The following is a 16,791-nucleotide window of genomic DNA, read 5'->3' as shown; positions in this document are numbered from 1 at the left end:
CTGTCAGAACAGAAGGAGAATGTTACGACAACAGCTCTGTCCTGTTTATTTAAACCTCGCTAAGTAACACTGAATGACAAGTAAATGAAGCGACATGGATTTGCTCACATTTTATTGTCACTCTTTCACTCCCACTGTAAGATATGATGGTTTAATGCTAATTGAAAAATTCCATAATAATCAGGTAGTTATTTAGGTGTCTGGGGAACAGGAATGAAGTTTCTAATTAGTTATGGAATCAGTTTGCACCCACACACATTCAGGGCCGTGACATTTGTCAAGAACACATTACCTGAGATAATAGAAAAGATTCAGGAACAAATACACTTCAATTACGTGAAAAAGGCTTCATCCAAAGATGGATGCGTACATGGCAACGCAATACTTAATCTGGATGTTAAATGGCAGACAATCGTTTTTTAAACTTGGCGACGGGTGAATTCATTTAAATTTCACATCAAAACAAGAAAAATAAGCAAACTTTACAGTTGTTTCCACTAGTACATCAGTCTCAATAATATCAGTTGTATTTGTGCACTTGTTTTCACTGACAGAGAGAAAAGTTTTGTGGAGTTAAACCTGGATAAATAACATTTAAGTTTTTTTTTGTTTTGTTTTTTTAAATTTAGCTTTTCTGTTACAGTTTGGGATTACCGTTTGTGAATAAATAGAATGTGCCACCAATACTGACCATTGGCTGCACTGCCCTTCTAAAGTTGGTTCTGAAACCTTTTATACCAAATATTGATCCCTCAAAGTAACACCATTATCACAAACATTAAAGTACAGTGGTGTCAATAGACCGAGCAAAGTCAGCTTCACAGGAGGCAGATTTATTCCCAGTTAGAGCACTCTCCTCCTCTTCCTCACATGTACTTCACACACTGGTATACAGTAGAGATAAGATTACTCTAATTATCATTATTGAATTGACAGTACTTATCTTTTTGTGATTTGTATATATATATATATATATATATATATATATATATATATATATATATATATATATATATATATATATATATATATACACACATATATGTACTCTTGTATATACAGTAGAACAATATTTCAGATTTTCCTCCAAGTACCACCAGAGGAAGCTTGTGTACCACTGGTGGCACACGTACCACAGTTTGACAACCATAAAAACAACAACTCATATCTGTCAACAACACGTTAATTTCAATCTAAACATCCAATGTGCATGAAATTATGCATAATACCCTGCATGACATAATAACTGTAAATCTGTATAAAGACCAGTTGAATTACCATAAAACATCAAAGGTTTTAAAGCTACACTAGGACTCTGATACATTACCACAGTCCTGAATTATTTCCAAAATAATGCAACAGTTTTTTTTTTTTTAGAATAAACACAAGATGCAGAGAATAAGAATGCACAGCATCCTCGTCTGGTCTCACCACCAGCCGCACCGTACCCGTGGAGACATCACACGATTCCTCCCTGCAGCAGGGAGCGTTTTAAGGCTGCTTACGATTTAATGAGTGAGGGCAGCTGTTGTATTATCATATCATCATTCTCATGAAACATACAGTAGAAAAGCCGGCTGGCAAAGACGGGGCCTCACTCTGCTTTCATGCGTCCGTCAGACGGATCGTGTGTCTGTGGTGAAGTCCTCTGTCTCCGACGTCCAGCGTCCACTGTGTTCTCCACACAGAGACGGCCTCATATAGCTGCATACGAGCGGTCCCGTTGCGATTTATGCTAAATAATTAACCATATATGCATAATACATTGACTGCACGTAGACAGTACTTGCATGTTTACCTTCATAGACATTTGTGATGCATATTTAAACAGTTACATGTTCACAATATACTGTATACATAGTTAACCCTTAACGTCTAGTGTATACAGAGAATGTGCTATATAGAGTTTCCTATATCCTTTTTTTCAGCACAACCTCGGCATAACCTGAGCAAAAAGTACTCAGAATGTTTAAGATCGGATTGAATTTGTGAAATTTGGAAATATGTCATCGTTTTTATGAACAAACACAAACTTAAAAAAAGGTCTATTCTGTGACTTCTGCACATTTACCGCTACTTTATATCTCTACTAAAAACGCCATATCAAAGGAATCATGTCCATATAAGGAGTTGTGTATTATTCCCACGGCAATTTACCATGGGTGCCCCTGTGCCGCAGATATAGACACAGGTATATTATCACTGCACCAGCTGGTGACCAAGCGTGGACGCTATCACGTCACACAAAACAGAAATGCAGCACATGCATTAAAAACTGCACACACGTGCACAGAGTATAAAACACTTTCACCCTTGAATATGCAAACGTCTCCCCCCCGAGACCCTTGCACATGAATACTTACACAGGTAGCGGACTTGCCTGGGGTTTCTCTGCGCACCTTTCCTCTTAACCTTGATGCTCTCTGTAAATTCCCACACATCTGTTTAACATGTGTAGCCCCGAGCCTTCACTTCTGCCTGACGAGGAAAAGAAGAGATTAGACGAGAGAGAGAGAGAGAGGGAGAAAGAGAGGGAAAAGGGGGAGAGTCTGACTGGCATTCAGAAACTTAGCTTCGAGCCACAGTTGGAAGGCGTTAGATGTTGCTGTCCTCTCATCAGCAGAATCCCCGTGGAATGAGTGAATATTGTCAATAACTATTTAATAATTGATCGGTTGTTTGTTTATGTTAAAGATATCATCTTAGATGTCCAGTGCATAACATTTAGGAGCGCTTTATTGACTAAAATTAAAATGGAATCTATTTCCCATGAGTTGGTTTGTAAAAGTGTACGATGAATATAAAAAAATATTTAGCTTTTTGAAATCTTAGAATAAACCTTTCATATATATTTCTGCATTGGGGGGCGCGGGGACAGCACATGCACAAACTGAATTTTCCGCCCCGCCAGTAGGTGGCGCAGTAAGCCCGCTCACCAAGCAGAAAAAAACAAGTCAACAACATTAGAAGTAAGTAGTCGCCAAGGATAGTCATCCGAGCTGTGAGCCGTCGTATCGTTCTCTTCTTCTTTGGTAGGAATGCGTCCTATTCCCCACGTCCGGACTTGTACCGCCACCCGATGGTGAAGTCAGATACTACAGGACCCTGACACATGAGTATACCAGGGTCCGCGTGGAAGTATAGTAGGGCCTTTAAGACCACAAATGTGTTCTAGGTCTTAAAGGAATACTTCACCGATTTGCATTTAGCTTTGTATTACTAGAATAGAGGTAGTATTTGTGAAAAACTGATATTGATAGATATTTATTTATTCTTCAGACAGTGTACAATTCTTTCTTTTTCTTTGGTTACTGGGAGAAGAGAGACAGCAAGATGGAACTATCTTTGGTTACAGGCAGAACAACTGTGTGTGTGTGTGTGTGTGTGTGTGTGTGACAGAGAGAATGAGGTGTTATTGCTGAGGGCAGAAAATCAAAGGGACGAGAAAACAATACAGACGATTGTCTTTATTCTCTCCCTTGGTGGTTGTCACAGACGGTCTTCTCTGCAGAGATTATGCCGCCTTCTCTCAATATTTTCTCCCTTATTTGTTTTTCTCCCCCCATCTTCTCTATATCTTCTCATATTATTTTTCTTTTTCTGTCACGTTTCCACTGTCCTCCTCCTCCGTCACTGTCCCTTTCCCCCCTCGCCGTCCGTCTCGGACACTGTGGAGGAAATGGCTGAAGCGCTCGCTGCTCACTCAGGGGTTTGCTGCGTGTGCCTGTAACTTAAACCACTGCCTTAAATAACACTCAGCATTACCGTTCAGGTATAATATGAGAAGAGTGTGGTAAAAGAGACGTACTATTATCAATAAAACTCTGTCAAAATGTGTGTGTGCATCCACGTGAAATGTATCACTAACAAATCCATTCATTTTAGTTGAATTAAAAATGTAAAATACACAGAAAAGGAGATCAGGAAATGCTATCACACCACATTGCTAATAATGCTAATATCATTTCACTATAATACACAGAAAAGCTCAATAATAACAGTGTGTTTTCAACTCTAATTTACGGTTACTACACAAACATGTTAGGACATGGTAAAGGGAGCATAATTTCAACTTAATAAAATGGTAATTACCAATTTTAAGCATTTCTATTTATAGCCTACAGTAATCCCCAAGTGGTAACTTGGAATTACACCAGAAATAAGATTATTTTGGCATAATATGATCATGTTATTACTGAACTGTAATGTATAGTGTTATTGTGACATCTGTTGACAGTGGAATACTCCACCACCTGAGAGATATTGAGCTGAGGCAGATTTATTCCCAATTCGATCACTTTCTCTCTCATCCTCCTCCTCCTCTTCCTCACATGTACTTCACACACCTCGACAGGGAAATGAGTTCATGTGTTTCATTTTCTACAGACTCCGATCACATCCCCTGGTTTTACACAGCAGAACAGTATTTCTGATTTTCCTCCAAGTACCGCCAGAGGAAGCCCGCGTACCAATGGCGGTACACGTACCACAGTTTGAGCACCATGGCTTTGGGGCATCCACAGTTAAGTCGCGCCGCCCCTTGTAAACAACACATCCACACATCTGACTATCCGTTCACCTTGTAAAACTTCCCTGTTTCCCGTTTGACTTTGACGGCGCCGTCGCTCCATCATTCCCCCACTCCATCGGCCCGATGCGACTTTCAGAATGGAGCAGGGGGTTGTGGGTAAAAGGGGTTGTCCTCGTGGACAAACTGGTTTGTGTCCAACCACTCGTGGCTTCCATTAGTCCATGACCATGAAGCCTCAGTGGTTTCACACTACATTTGCCCTCATTCACTTTTACACTCCATTGGCTCTTAAAAAAGAAAGGGGCGGCGTGCGGCTGCATGTTTGACTGATGTTTGTGTCGTTACCTTGCTGCAATGTCAGCGACGACAACAACAACAACAACAACTAGGCAACACATGCTCAGCATTCCTTAAAAGCCACATTTGGCAGGTGGAGGGTTTCATGGGTTACTTCATGTGTCACTCTGAATGTACATTCTCTCTGGTTGAAGTTTGATCAGTCGTTAGACGGCGCTCACGTTGGTTGTAAAGGAATAGATCTGGACATTCACTATAAGTTCCTTTTTTAACGTATTAATGGAAACAGGGTCTTTAATTCCACTCTCGGTGTGAGTGTTGCTCGCGATATTGGCCGACATTTGAGAGCAGGAGGTGAGCTGTCAGTTTCTGTGGCGTCATCGAGAATGCGGAGAGCATCATATTCCTGTGGTGAGTCCTGTAAGGGTTTATTTGTGCTATTTAGGATGTTTCTTCCTTAATTAAACATTTATAAACTAACTGAGAGCGGGTGAATTGACCTTGTCGTGCCCACACTGTCTGTAAATTTAACTACATACAGTTCATTCAAACACTGGAGTGTATTGTATGGTATTGTTTTAGCACAGTAGTCCTCATGTCCAAATGAATGGACGTCAGTGCAGTGTCCTAAGAAGAAACAAGATCGTATTGCAATTGTTATCAAGATGCTGTGACTGCGGTTATGATTCAAACATTTTTGTGTCTTCATTGTGACTTTCACACAAACAACAACAACAAAAAACTCCTGGATGCAAACACTGTGCATGGTTTGACGTCTCGGTTTCGAGTCTTTAAAGTCTCGTCAAAACAACAAAAGATGTTTTCCCATTTTCTTCTTTCTTGTTTCCACACCACTAGAGAGTTGAACCATAAATCTTAAACAAATAACAGCCGTGTCTTTTGCTTTGGATATTTCACTCAGTCATGTCACAATTCTGATTCACTTGCGATTGATTCTGTAATCATGTAAGAGTCTAGTAATGATCACTGAGAACGCACAACAGAATGTGAACACGTGTGATACCATAGCAGGCTCTCAACCTCATAGTTGTTCTCCTTTATAGGCTACATGATACGTCGATCATACACATACACATTAGGGCCGCAACGATTATTCGATGAATCAATTATTAATCCGTTTGAAAAAAATGAAAACAATCTTTCTGTTCCTTTAGCTTCTTAAATGTGAATATTTTCTGCTGTCTTTGCTCCATATAACAAAGAAATCATTAAAAATCATTCAAAATGAATCATTTGTGGATTAAAACAAGACATTTGAGAACATCAATATTTCCAGGTTCGACAAACACTGATCAACACATTTTTTTAACATTCTATCGACCAAACAAGAATAATCGTCAGATTAGACGATGATGAATATTGTTATTATTATTTGCAGTCCTATATATGTGTGTGTCTAACATGATTTCCTTTTGGCATCATGTGATGCTTTGACATTGTCTACACTTAGCTTCATTTCAAGCAGACTGGAACAGTTTCCTCCACACAGCTGCTGTTTATGTTTACAAAGTCTTTTAAGTGCCAATTTTTACCCTTTTCTAATGATAAGATTATGTGCTCAAGTTCTACTCCAAAAATGCTGCATGCACACTGACCAGAAATAGAAAGACTATACGGTTAGTTAGATTAATGAGCGAGTCCTTTGCCAAGGTGCGACGTGCTCTCACGCACTGACTCACCAAAGCAAAAACACGGCGTTCCTTCAACCTGTCAAAAAAAAGTCAAGAATCATTTTCCCCTCGTTCACTCATAGACGGGAACTGGCATCATGCGGCGACGACGTGACGTTCCTGTTTTCCTTGCTGACATACGTGTCTACAACGTGTGTGAGCGAGGTTCCCACACGCCGTGAGCGTATGGACGCCACCGCCAGCGTGGACTGTCGAGACAATTAGGATTGTCTTCAGACAACTGTGTCATGTGCAGGCTCGTGAAAAAACAAAAGAAAATGTTACATCAAAAGACTTTGACAGAATGAAAGGCAAACTTAACTTAATTGAGTGACAGGAACGCAGAGTAAGATAGCAGTGTGACAGTAGTGTAGAAGGGGTGGAGATAAGAGAGAGAGAGAGGGGGAGAGAGGGGAGATAAGAGCAGTCAGCCAGTGGTGACTCTGGGGAGTCTGAGATATCTAACAGTTGAACAGTACATCGAGCAGCTGGTCAGACTGCGCTATTTGCTAAATTGGCTTTAAAGCACCACTGAGATTAAAGCCTCCAACAATCCCAAACCCTTATAGACAAGAAGACACACACACACACACACACACACACACACACACACACACACACACACACACACAAGTTTTCCCAGCTATTTTTGTCAGGGCCCATTCATAGTTTCCACATCCTCATGTGCGAATAAAAATCTGTGAGTGTGCGTGGCCTAAACATGACTGCGCATGCGCTGGGTAAGAACATAAATTGGAATGAGATGGAAGGTGAGCTCGGGTACAAACCGACCTCATGTTAGTGTGGAAATTGTGTGAAAAAGTATGGAAAGAGCCCTTTCAGACTTTCATTTACTCCGTTTCAGATTGTTTGGCTTTCTTAGACTTAAAAGTTGAGCCTTTTATATGTACCTTTGGTAGGATGGCCATATATCAGTGCAGATTTTAAATTCCCTGTCTGTTATTCGGTGCTGTTCGCCCTGTTCACGTGACAGAAATGCCGAAACATAAAGCATCTTTTAATTCTGAATCAATTTCAGCTTTCCCTCCACAGACACGTAGCAGAAGTTTGCTTGACAGCAAAAAAAACCCTGCTGAATGCTGCGAGAAAAAGGGCAGAAATATCGCAGATAGATATTGAACTTTTTGCATTAACTTGATATTATTTATTTATTTATTTATTTGTTGCATTTATTTATTTATTTTTTTTTTATCAAAGATCCAAAAACATTTTTAAGTTCAGATATGTTCTGCTTTCTGACAGTTTGTTATTTTGTCAATTTATGGCTATGAGTGCAATAAGTTAAGACGGTGCGCTCTGCCAGGTATTGTTGTCGGGTCTGAGTTGTCAGTTTTTGAAACGGATGTTTTGTTGTGAAGAAATACCTTTTGTTTCCCCTCTTCTCTTTCTCATACGTCGTGATAGGTGGAAACAGCAGAGAGATTGGGAAGAGAGTTGTGATAAATTGTTTACATGTCTGTCTGGTATTCGAAAGGCCACCGTCCTCCGTTTGTTGCACTCTGCATTCTTACTGTTATGCACTAATTATCACACACGGGGCCTGGACTTTAATGCCACACAACTCATATCTATTTTAAGCAGTTTAAGTCAATAATCTATGCACGTTTATCCTACATTTAACCAAAGTCTGTCAGTGTTTTCCTAAAGAGGTCACAAAGAACCAAAAACACACACACACACACACGCACACACACTTCCCAAAACAGATCTCTGGCTTATTAAACTTCAGCTCGAACACAGAGAAGGAAATGACTCAGCTCGGGAGAAAGAGTGAAAAATGTGTGGGTTCAGTCCAATATTAGCAGTCCACGTGGTGCAGAAATCACATGCATCAACTATAATAGCTCTCATACATCACAAAGCTCATGGTGGAAGAGCGGCCTCATGCATACAGTGCTCCCTACCAAAGACTTATTGCTCGTTGTCAGTGTGAGGGGCACTTCATAGATTAGATTCATCACTGACCTCATCAAGTGCACAAATTGGCTAAAAAAAAAAAAGTGCAATGTTTGTCATTAGCCGACATGTGGCCTATTTTCCGGCGCCTCCCTTCGCCGCGGGGCCAGCGCACAATGCAAAGACGTGTAAGAGCACTACAGCAGCAGCGAGAGTGCGGACTGACTCGTATCTAGACAAACAAATCAATAAGCAGTCCACTCTCTTCCATTATCGGGCGGAAAAGTTAACCACCAGCATCAACAGTGGGAGCACAACAACTGCTGAGTGTCGTGAGGAGCAGGAACAAAACTATATGAATTCCCAATTCATTTGAGAGCAAACACTTACGGCAGCATCTTATTGATTGAGGACAAGTTGGGGCGAAAACTATTAGTGTTTAAACGCTGAATTCAGCAGGTCTCTCGCTGCGCTGCACATCACTACCTCTGCCAGAAATATCAAATATAGCATTCAAGTCTGACCTTACTTTAGTTAGCACTTCAGATGGAGCTGTGAAATTTCATGTGATATTTCTCTCCTGTGTTTAAAAGCCTCTACAAGGTTGTGCTGTAACTTTTAGGAGGCAGGCTTGGTCCTTTGGACCATCATCTATATGCTTCTTCTTTTTTTTTTCTTGCATTTATCATGTGATGAATCCACAACAACACTTTTGTAACCTTGATTCCAGGATGGTGTATCGTGTTCTCTTGACTGTTGGTGATGTGCAGGCTCCAGTTTCTCTTTAATGATCACCAACACAGCAGGATAGTTCCAACATTCAACTTTACTCTCTCAACTTCACGTGCTCAACTCTCACTGTCACCTTCAATAGTTTCCTGCATAAACACAGGCAGGGAGGAACCAAGAGTAAAGGGCCCCGGTATAAAAAGTGCGTGTCGCATATCGTGGACCCTGGGTCCTGTAGTATCCCACTTTACCATCGGGTGGGCGGTACATGTCTGGAGGCAGGGAATTGGACGCATTCCTACCAAAGAAGAAGAGAACAATGCAACAGCTTCCTCAGACATGTCTGGTTCACTGTCGAAGGGCCCGTTGGCAGGGGAGTCAGGGTGTCAGCCGGTTTGTGGGTCACCAGGTTGAGGCTCAGACGACTATTCTTTGCGACTTCTTCTGTTGTCGAAATGATTTTTTCTTAATACTTAATACTCCACCATACCGGTTCCAAAATCTGGGCTGCACGCGCAGCCTGCACGGTGTGTGTTGATGGCACAAATCCCGTCACGAGGGCAGTGCGCGTTGGGTCCGTACAGACCACCCGGCCACTGATTGGTCATAGAGTGTCATCACTGGAAGAGTCCAACACAAGAGTCAGTTACAAAGACTTCATCAAGAGATCATTCACCTGTCTTCATCACTTACCTGTCCTCATCATTCACCTGTCCTCATCACTTACCTGTCACCCTCATTCTCCTGTCCTCATCATTCACCTGTCCTCCTCACTCACCTGTCCTCTTCATTCACCTGTCCTTACTCACCTGTCCTCCTCACTCACCTGTCCTCATCATTCAAGTATGAAGCATCCTAATTAAATTTTAATCATCCTGACAGCCCTATTATCTGTCCCCATCATTCACCTCTCCTCATCACTCACCTGTCCCCATCATTCACCTGTCTTCATCACTCACCTGTCCCCATCATTCACCTGTCTTCATCACTCACCTGTCACCATCATTCACCTGTCCTCATCACTCACCTGTCACCATCATTCACCTGTCCTCATCATTCACCTGTCCTCACTCACCTGTCCTCCTCACTCATTCACCTAAGTATGAAGCATCCTAATTAAATTTTAATCATCCTGACAGCCCTAAGTTATCATATACACAACTTTTACACACACACCATTTATATAATTAATGTTATTATTTAACGACCACGGTATTTGAAACAAATAGCGTTACAAATTTATTTGGCTCCTTTCAGGTACAAGAAGTATTTACTGTTTCTCTCAAGCAGAACAAAACCGACTTATATCATATTCAAATGAAACCACACAATAGGAATACAGTTGGTTCGCGTGTGTTACATGCTGCCGTTTGTGTTGTGTAGCGGGGGTCATTGTTAATTAGACAAAGCAGCAGGGGACACACAGTTTCTCTCACCAACACAGATGAAAGTTGGGCTGCTGCGGACATCTGTAGCCGGCTTTGTATCCCTCATTACCTTTGCTTCTATCTCCTGTTTTCTTTTTTCCTACTTCTTTCAAATCATTGCGGGGTGTTACTATTTTTACCAGTCTAACAAGGTTGTGCAGCCACAGAGGACTGTGTGGAGTGGCAGAGGAAAGTAATGTTCACCGAGATCGAAGATGCAGACACGCTACTTCTGTTACGCCTGCCCTGAGAGCAGAGGGCCCTGGGACTGAAAGTGGAGCCCTCCTCCTGAGGAGGGAAGCGATGGGAGAAAAATAGGAAGACAGTGCAGGTGCAAGAGCTGCTGCTGCTGCAAACACTTAACCTTGGAGACAGATGAAAAGAATCAGCCTGGAGCTGAAATCAGGGTTTAAATCATTGTGGTAAAGTTTTGTTTGGGGAGTATAAAGTTGAAGCTTTGAAAAATTACAGACAAGTTGATTGGTTTTGTGTCAGGCTCCTTTTTTTTTTGCATTTTTTGGTTTCCATTCTCTTCACTGAGCTCACCATCTCGTGACTTCTGCTTCATATTTAGCAGACAAATGTGAGAATGGTGTTGGTGTTAATTATCCAACTTTCTGTGAGAAAGCAAATGTGTCACAAAGCCAAAAATTAACATTTGCAGTCATCTACTTACTCACCTAGTAGAAGCATTGCACTTTCAAAGGTGATATACTGTATGTTAACTCGTGAAGTCACCGTGATGTGTCATCAGAGAACATGTTGAAGGAGCTACATGTTAGAAAATCCAAATTACAAACTATTCCAGAGTGTTGTTCCTGAGAGTTGAGGTTTGAGGATCAGATCTATCCACTAAAACAGATAAGTTCATGCTTTATAAAAATAAAACCGACAGTTATGTAGGTGGATGTGTATGTGCAAGAACACAGTGAACCCCCACTTACAAGTGCAGCCTCTTTTTTTTTTTTTATGTACAGTAATTGGTGAAATCTGTCAACCTCTTGAACCACGCTCATCCAGTGTTTTCAGTTTGGACTCCATTTTAAATGCCGAAGGTTGCAGTTATATATATTTATATATATCTTACACATATGACCTTTAACTCGCAGCCCTGCCCTCGCATAGAACTGTTTCCAGCTGTAGAAAACAGACATTAAATATAACCCCAGGTTTAAATTCCAAGTAAGTCTGACAATCTAATTCATTTTCTTGTTGGTTGATTGGTTTGGTTCAATGGTTGGTTGGTTGGTTGGTTGGTTGGTTGGTTTTGGATGGTTGGTTGGTTGGTTGGTTGGTTGGTAGACCCTCGTTTTTCCTTATATTTTGGTCAAGACGTTTTTGAGCGGGGTCCCAAGGCTTCTTAGCTCCTATATGGTTCAGTATTTCCCACACTTGGCAGCTCGCTGCTCTTTGCCGGCTCTGCGGACGTCCCATGTGTTGAAGGCCTGTACGTTTATTTTATTGGACGGGTGGCTTTGGGTAATGCAACAAAACAAAAACACAACAAAAACCACCAAAGCCACAAATTTTGTGGCCCGCAAAAGAAAACGTATTTGTGTATAATAAACTGGCTGTGCCATTGTTATCAGTGAAGCCAGTATTTCAGTTGAACATGTTTCCTTAATCTCTGATGGCACAGTATAGTAATATATTTCAGGTATCCACGGCCATGCACAGAAACATCCCATAATATCCAAAAATGATGTCTTATAATATAATTCTGAAGCATTTTTATGCACTGGAGATATTATATATGTATTGCCCTGCCTTAGCTTTATTGTCTATAAGATGATTTTCACAGCCATGAGAATATATGAGAAAAATACCCAAATCACAATTGCTTGTAAATCATGGACCGGCAAAGATTTCCTTTCCATACAGTGCACAGCTGTCCTCTGAAGGGTCCAGCACATATGAAATCCAATATCTTCCTATTTACATAGAGGTCACACACAGTCCATTTGATATGATCTACTGTCTTCTGTGTCATATGAATAACTCATGCACGGAGGAGAAGAGCAGACGTTGATGCACGAAGAGTCATTTTCTGTCTGTCAGACACGCCGACCCATTTAAACCCATTTAGCCGTGCTTTCTATAATATCCAGTCAGCAAAACAATCAGCCTGGATCTGGCAGGGATAAATTATTCAGGGCTTTAATGAGGGTGCACGGGGGGCTAAATTTGTTCAGTTGTAAATGGCGCCGCGTTGCAAGGAAGTTCACTGAGTGATTCGGGACGTACAGAATAGCTGTAAGGTCACAGAATATCAATATTAATAGATGTAAAGCTACAGAGAGCTGTACCAGTCCCCAAAGGTTAATGCCACTGACAGTTTACATGACACGACATCCATACCGTCTGGCTCGGAGAGATGGGACTTAAAGGTGCCCTCTTCCTGTGCTCCTTCATCTTGGTAACAACCACGGACGATGAGTAATTAGACCTCAAATGGACAAAATGAGTGCTGAGAGACAAAAGCTGTTAAACTGTGCGTTACATAGGTTTTATGGAAAACCGGTGTATTTTATGGTAAATGGTCCATATTTATATATTACTGCTTTTCTAGTCTTGACGAGCTGGGAATCAAACCCACAACCTTCAAGTGGAAAGACACCCCACTCTACCTCTGAGCTGCAGTCACATACACTGATGGTATTAAACTGTATTTTACTCAGTGCATTTCTTTAAGTGCCAGTTAAATGTGTCACCTTTAAAAGTGCACTTGCATCCTCTGCCTGATTGCTGTTGAAATGGCAAATGTAGGTAAAAAGGCTTCTCTGCAGAGGGAATAAGAATGCTTTGCGCCTGCTTACATTTAGGCACATATTACAATCTTGATGTACAAGTGAAATAGCACACCGTTGACTCCAGAACAGGTTTTATTTTGGCCGTCCTGGAATTGTCCAGTGGACGGCGTCAGTGTGAAGCGAGTAGACTCTTGTGATGCGTCTCAGTTTAAAGTTTAAGTTTAGATGCTATCATCCCATCACATCATTAATGCTGTTATTGAGGTCAAATTACACATCTCTGCATACGTGTTACAGATAATATACTGTTCCTTTTCCTCAGCTGAGCATTTCCAAGGGATAATAGAGTCTTTTTTCTTGCTTCCTAACTCCCTGATGGAAAGACAGCACTAAAGCCACGGATGTATTTGCAGTTGAGCCGTATGACATTTTGAAATTAGATTATAAGATTAATTTCCTCAAATTCTAATTAAACGACGTCAAAGGCCAATATTCTAGTCTGATTTACATCCAGATGTCATCGGCAAGATGATGTCATTTTTTAATACAGTGACTAAACAAATAGTGCAAGTTACCTTTTAGAAGTATATTTGCAGGGATTGGTAATATATTTGTTGCTCTGACTTTTTTCCTTCACGGAGGTTTGTTTTGCCTCTTCACTGCCTCTGGGAGCTCTCAACAGTGTGAAATAAAGTCAAAGGGTGAAATAGTGAAGTAAAGAGAAACATAAATAAAGAAGAAATACAGTGCTCAACCTTTCTGCTGCTCCGAAGGTGTATTATTTATTAGTGTTATGATTATGCCATAAAGCCGAAATACGCATATGATTTATAATTTTGTTCCAGGCTGATTATTTAACCGAGAGAAATTTATGACTCAGAGGAGGTGAAATGAATCTGCAGTATCTTCTGAACATGGCAAATACTCCACAGTGACGCCATGGATAGGAAAAGCGCCCAAATTAGACTGAGCCGTTCTTGTGCTGTGCAGCGTGCCAGATATAACTCCTGCTTTCCCAGTAAGTCAACAACAAATGTCTCTCAACTTGAAAAAGAAAAGAAACATGTCTGTAGGCAAGACTCCACAGCATCTGCTGCGTTTGTTGCTTAGCAACAAAAAATGTTATGGATCTGTAGCTGTGATGTGCTGACCTTCTACTAACTTGACAGTGGTCTTTGAAGAGGACACTAGAATCCAGTCTGCTTGCTGCTCTAACCTGAAATAATTCTTTATTCTAACGTGCAAATAATGTTTCTGCATTTATTTTATTTTTTTTGCCGGTTGCCTCTTAACAAAACATATAGTGTTAATGCTCTGTCTTGTCGAAATTTCCTTGTGGCTGACTCCATTTTTCCTTATCTGCTCGCCCTCCTAAAGCTGTGGATTCATATTTGACTGGCTGGTTGCTTTTCCCGGGTGGTGATTTCAGCTTTGTACCTGATAAGCACTACGGCGTTCCTCCAGGATAAGCTGTCTGATGTGAGAAAAGCTTATAGTATCCCGGGATCCTCAGGAAACATGCTCACGGTTCATGCGCGCGCACATGTGCCATGTGCCAGCCGAAACCTGACATACAGCCTCTCGCCATATGTGATAAGGTAAAGGACTTTAAATCAACCGCATCAGCTATTAAATGAGCCGGTCACAACAGCCAGCTGTCACCCGTGGGCTCAGTGGAATTGTCATATCCGTGTTGTGGCATCTAGTGGAGAAATCTGTGACCTTTGTGAGCCTTAACTGTCGTGAGGGTATGTGCTCCCGGGTACAGAACAGTGATTAGAACTAAAGGTTCACGTTCACATGCAGCATCCAAAAAACACGTGATAAATGTGAGTGTTTTCAACCAAGCTGCTTGGGTTTTGTGCACCTGTTACGTCTGTTACCACACAACTAAAACCTGAGAGCTGCTGACATTACAGTGTAGCTGCTGCAGGTTGACTGACTTAATTAACACATTAAATTAAAGATATAGACAATAGATCCGATATATCACGTGCTTCACTATGCACAGACTCTACGACTGCGAATCCATTTTAGCTGAGTCATGTTAATAACAATGTTTGAACAATGTTTGTTACACAGTTGGAGAATGATGTCTTTGAAACGACTCAGCATAAACGTGTTGTTAACAGCTGCATAGTTCATAAATGACTGTATCGGAATGATATCGGTATCGGTAGATACTCGAGTTTCTGATGTCGGTATCGGTCACAAAAAAAGTCCCTAGTAGTGTCAAAAGTTTTGTTTTTCCCCGGCACAACATGGATGCATGTTGTAACGGGACGTTTTCTGTGGTCGGACTGCAATGGGATAGTGCCTGACCACTTACCAGTACAGGTGTAAATACACCTGAGGAAAGGTCATTATCCGATGTGCCGAACCATTTCCAGAGGTGGTTGGAGACGCATTGTGACCGCATCGAACAGAAGTGTAAATGCAACGAGTCCCGGCGTGTGTCAGCTCCACGCGCATTAACGACTGAGCTCCGAGGACAAACCTGCACAATCTCCTCTGCTTTCGTCAGTTTTTCGGTGATGTAAGTTGGTGACGCACTCTTGTTTTTTTGTTTGTTTTAAAAGAAAGAACATAGCCGTGAATTCTCGCTTGAGGAGGTCGTTACCCACACATGTACAACCCATCACTCAAAGAATCAAGGACACACAAATGGAAACAAACCTCTGGCAAGAAGTTGACACTGCCGGAATGTACATGTGTGGAATGCACAGAGACTCTCTGCAGACACAGAATCCTGAACGTGTGCTCCTGCCCTCAAGACTGGACAATCAGTGTTCTGGGGAGAGGTTCAGGTAACCGTTCAGGTAACCGTTCAGGTAACCGTTCAGGTAACCGTTCAGGTAACCGCCACCAAAGCAGCAGCAACTGGCCTTTAACTCCGTTAAGACTGTGACATTTTCAGACTGACAGAAAGAGTGCAGATTTGTTGTTGCCCCGGCTGACTCACAGATCAGCTTAAACACTGCATTCACTTTTTAGCAGCCTAATATGAAAATGTCAACAAAAGGCTCTCCCTCCCTGTGTGTACAGTAGCTCAGACCACGTCTCGTAATATCGCAGTGGGAGGAAAAAAAAGGCTCTCGCTGGCTCCCCCGGAGCATCGCTGTCAAGGACACCTGTCTGCTGCTGCGTCTCTCTGTGTTCTACTGCACTCCAGTCAGCACGCTGCCAGATTACATAAAACGCTGAATGCACGAGTGTCCTACAGCAGGACGCCTAAGGCTTCACCAGTCGTGCTGTGCAGCGCCCACCCAAGCTTTTCTCCCTCCTGTCCCAGACTCCCTCTACCAGCTGGCTGCTCATCTGTCTCTCCCTCTCTCCCTCTCTTCCTCCTTGTCTCCCTGTTATTTGCACCTCAGAAGATTCGGGCAGGGTGTTCGCGAGGCCGAGTTGCTTGTTCGCCGAAATCTCCCAGCGAGTTACTGTGGTCATTC

Source organism: Solea senegalensis, linkage group LG6 (assembly GCF_019176455.1).
Source record: "Solea senegalensis isolate Sse05_10M linkage group LG6, IFAPA_SoseM_1, whole genome shotgun sequence".
In the NCBI taxonomy this organism is placed as follows: domain Eukaryota; kingdom Metazoa; phylum Chordata; class Actinopteri; order Pleuronectiformes; family Soleidae; genus Solea; species Solea senegalensis.
Note: the sequence above shows the minus strand (reverse complement) of the source record.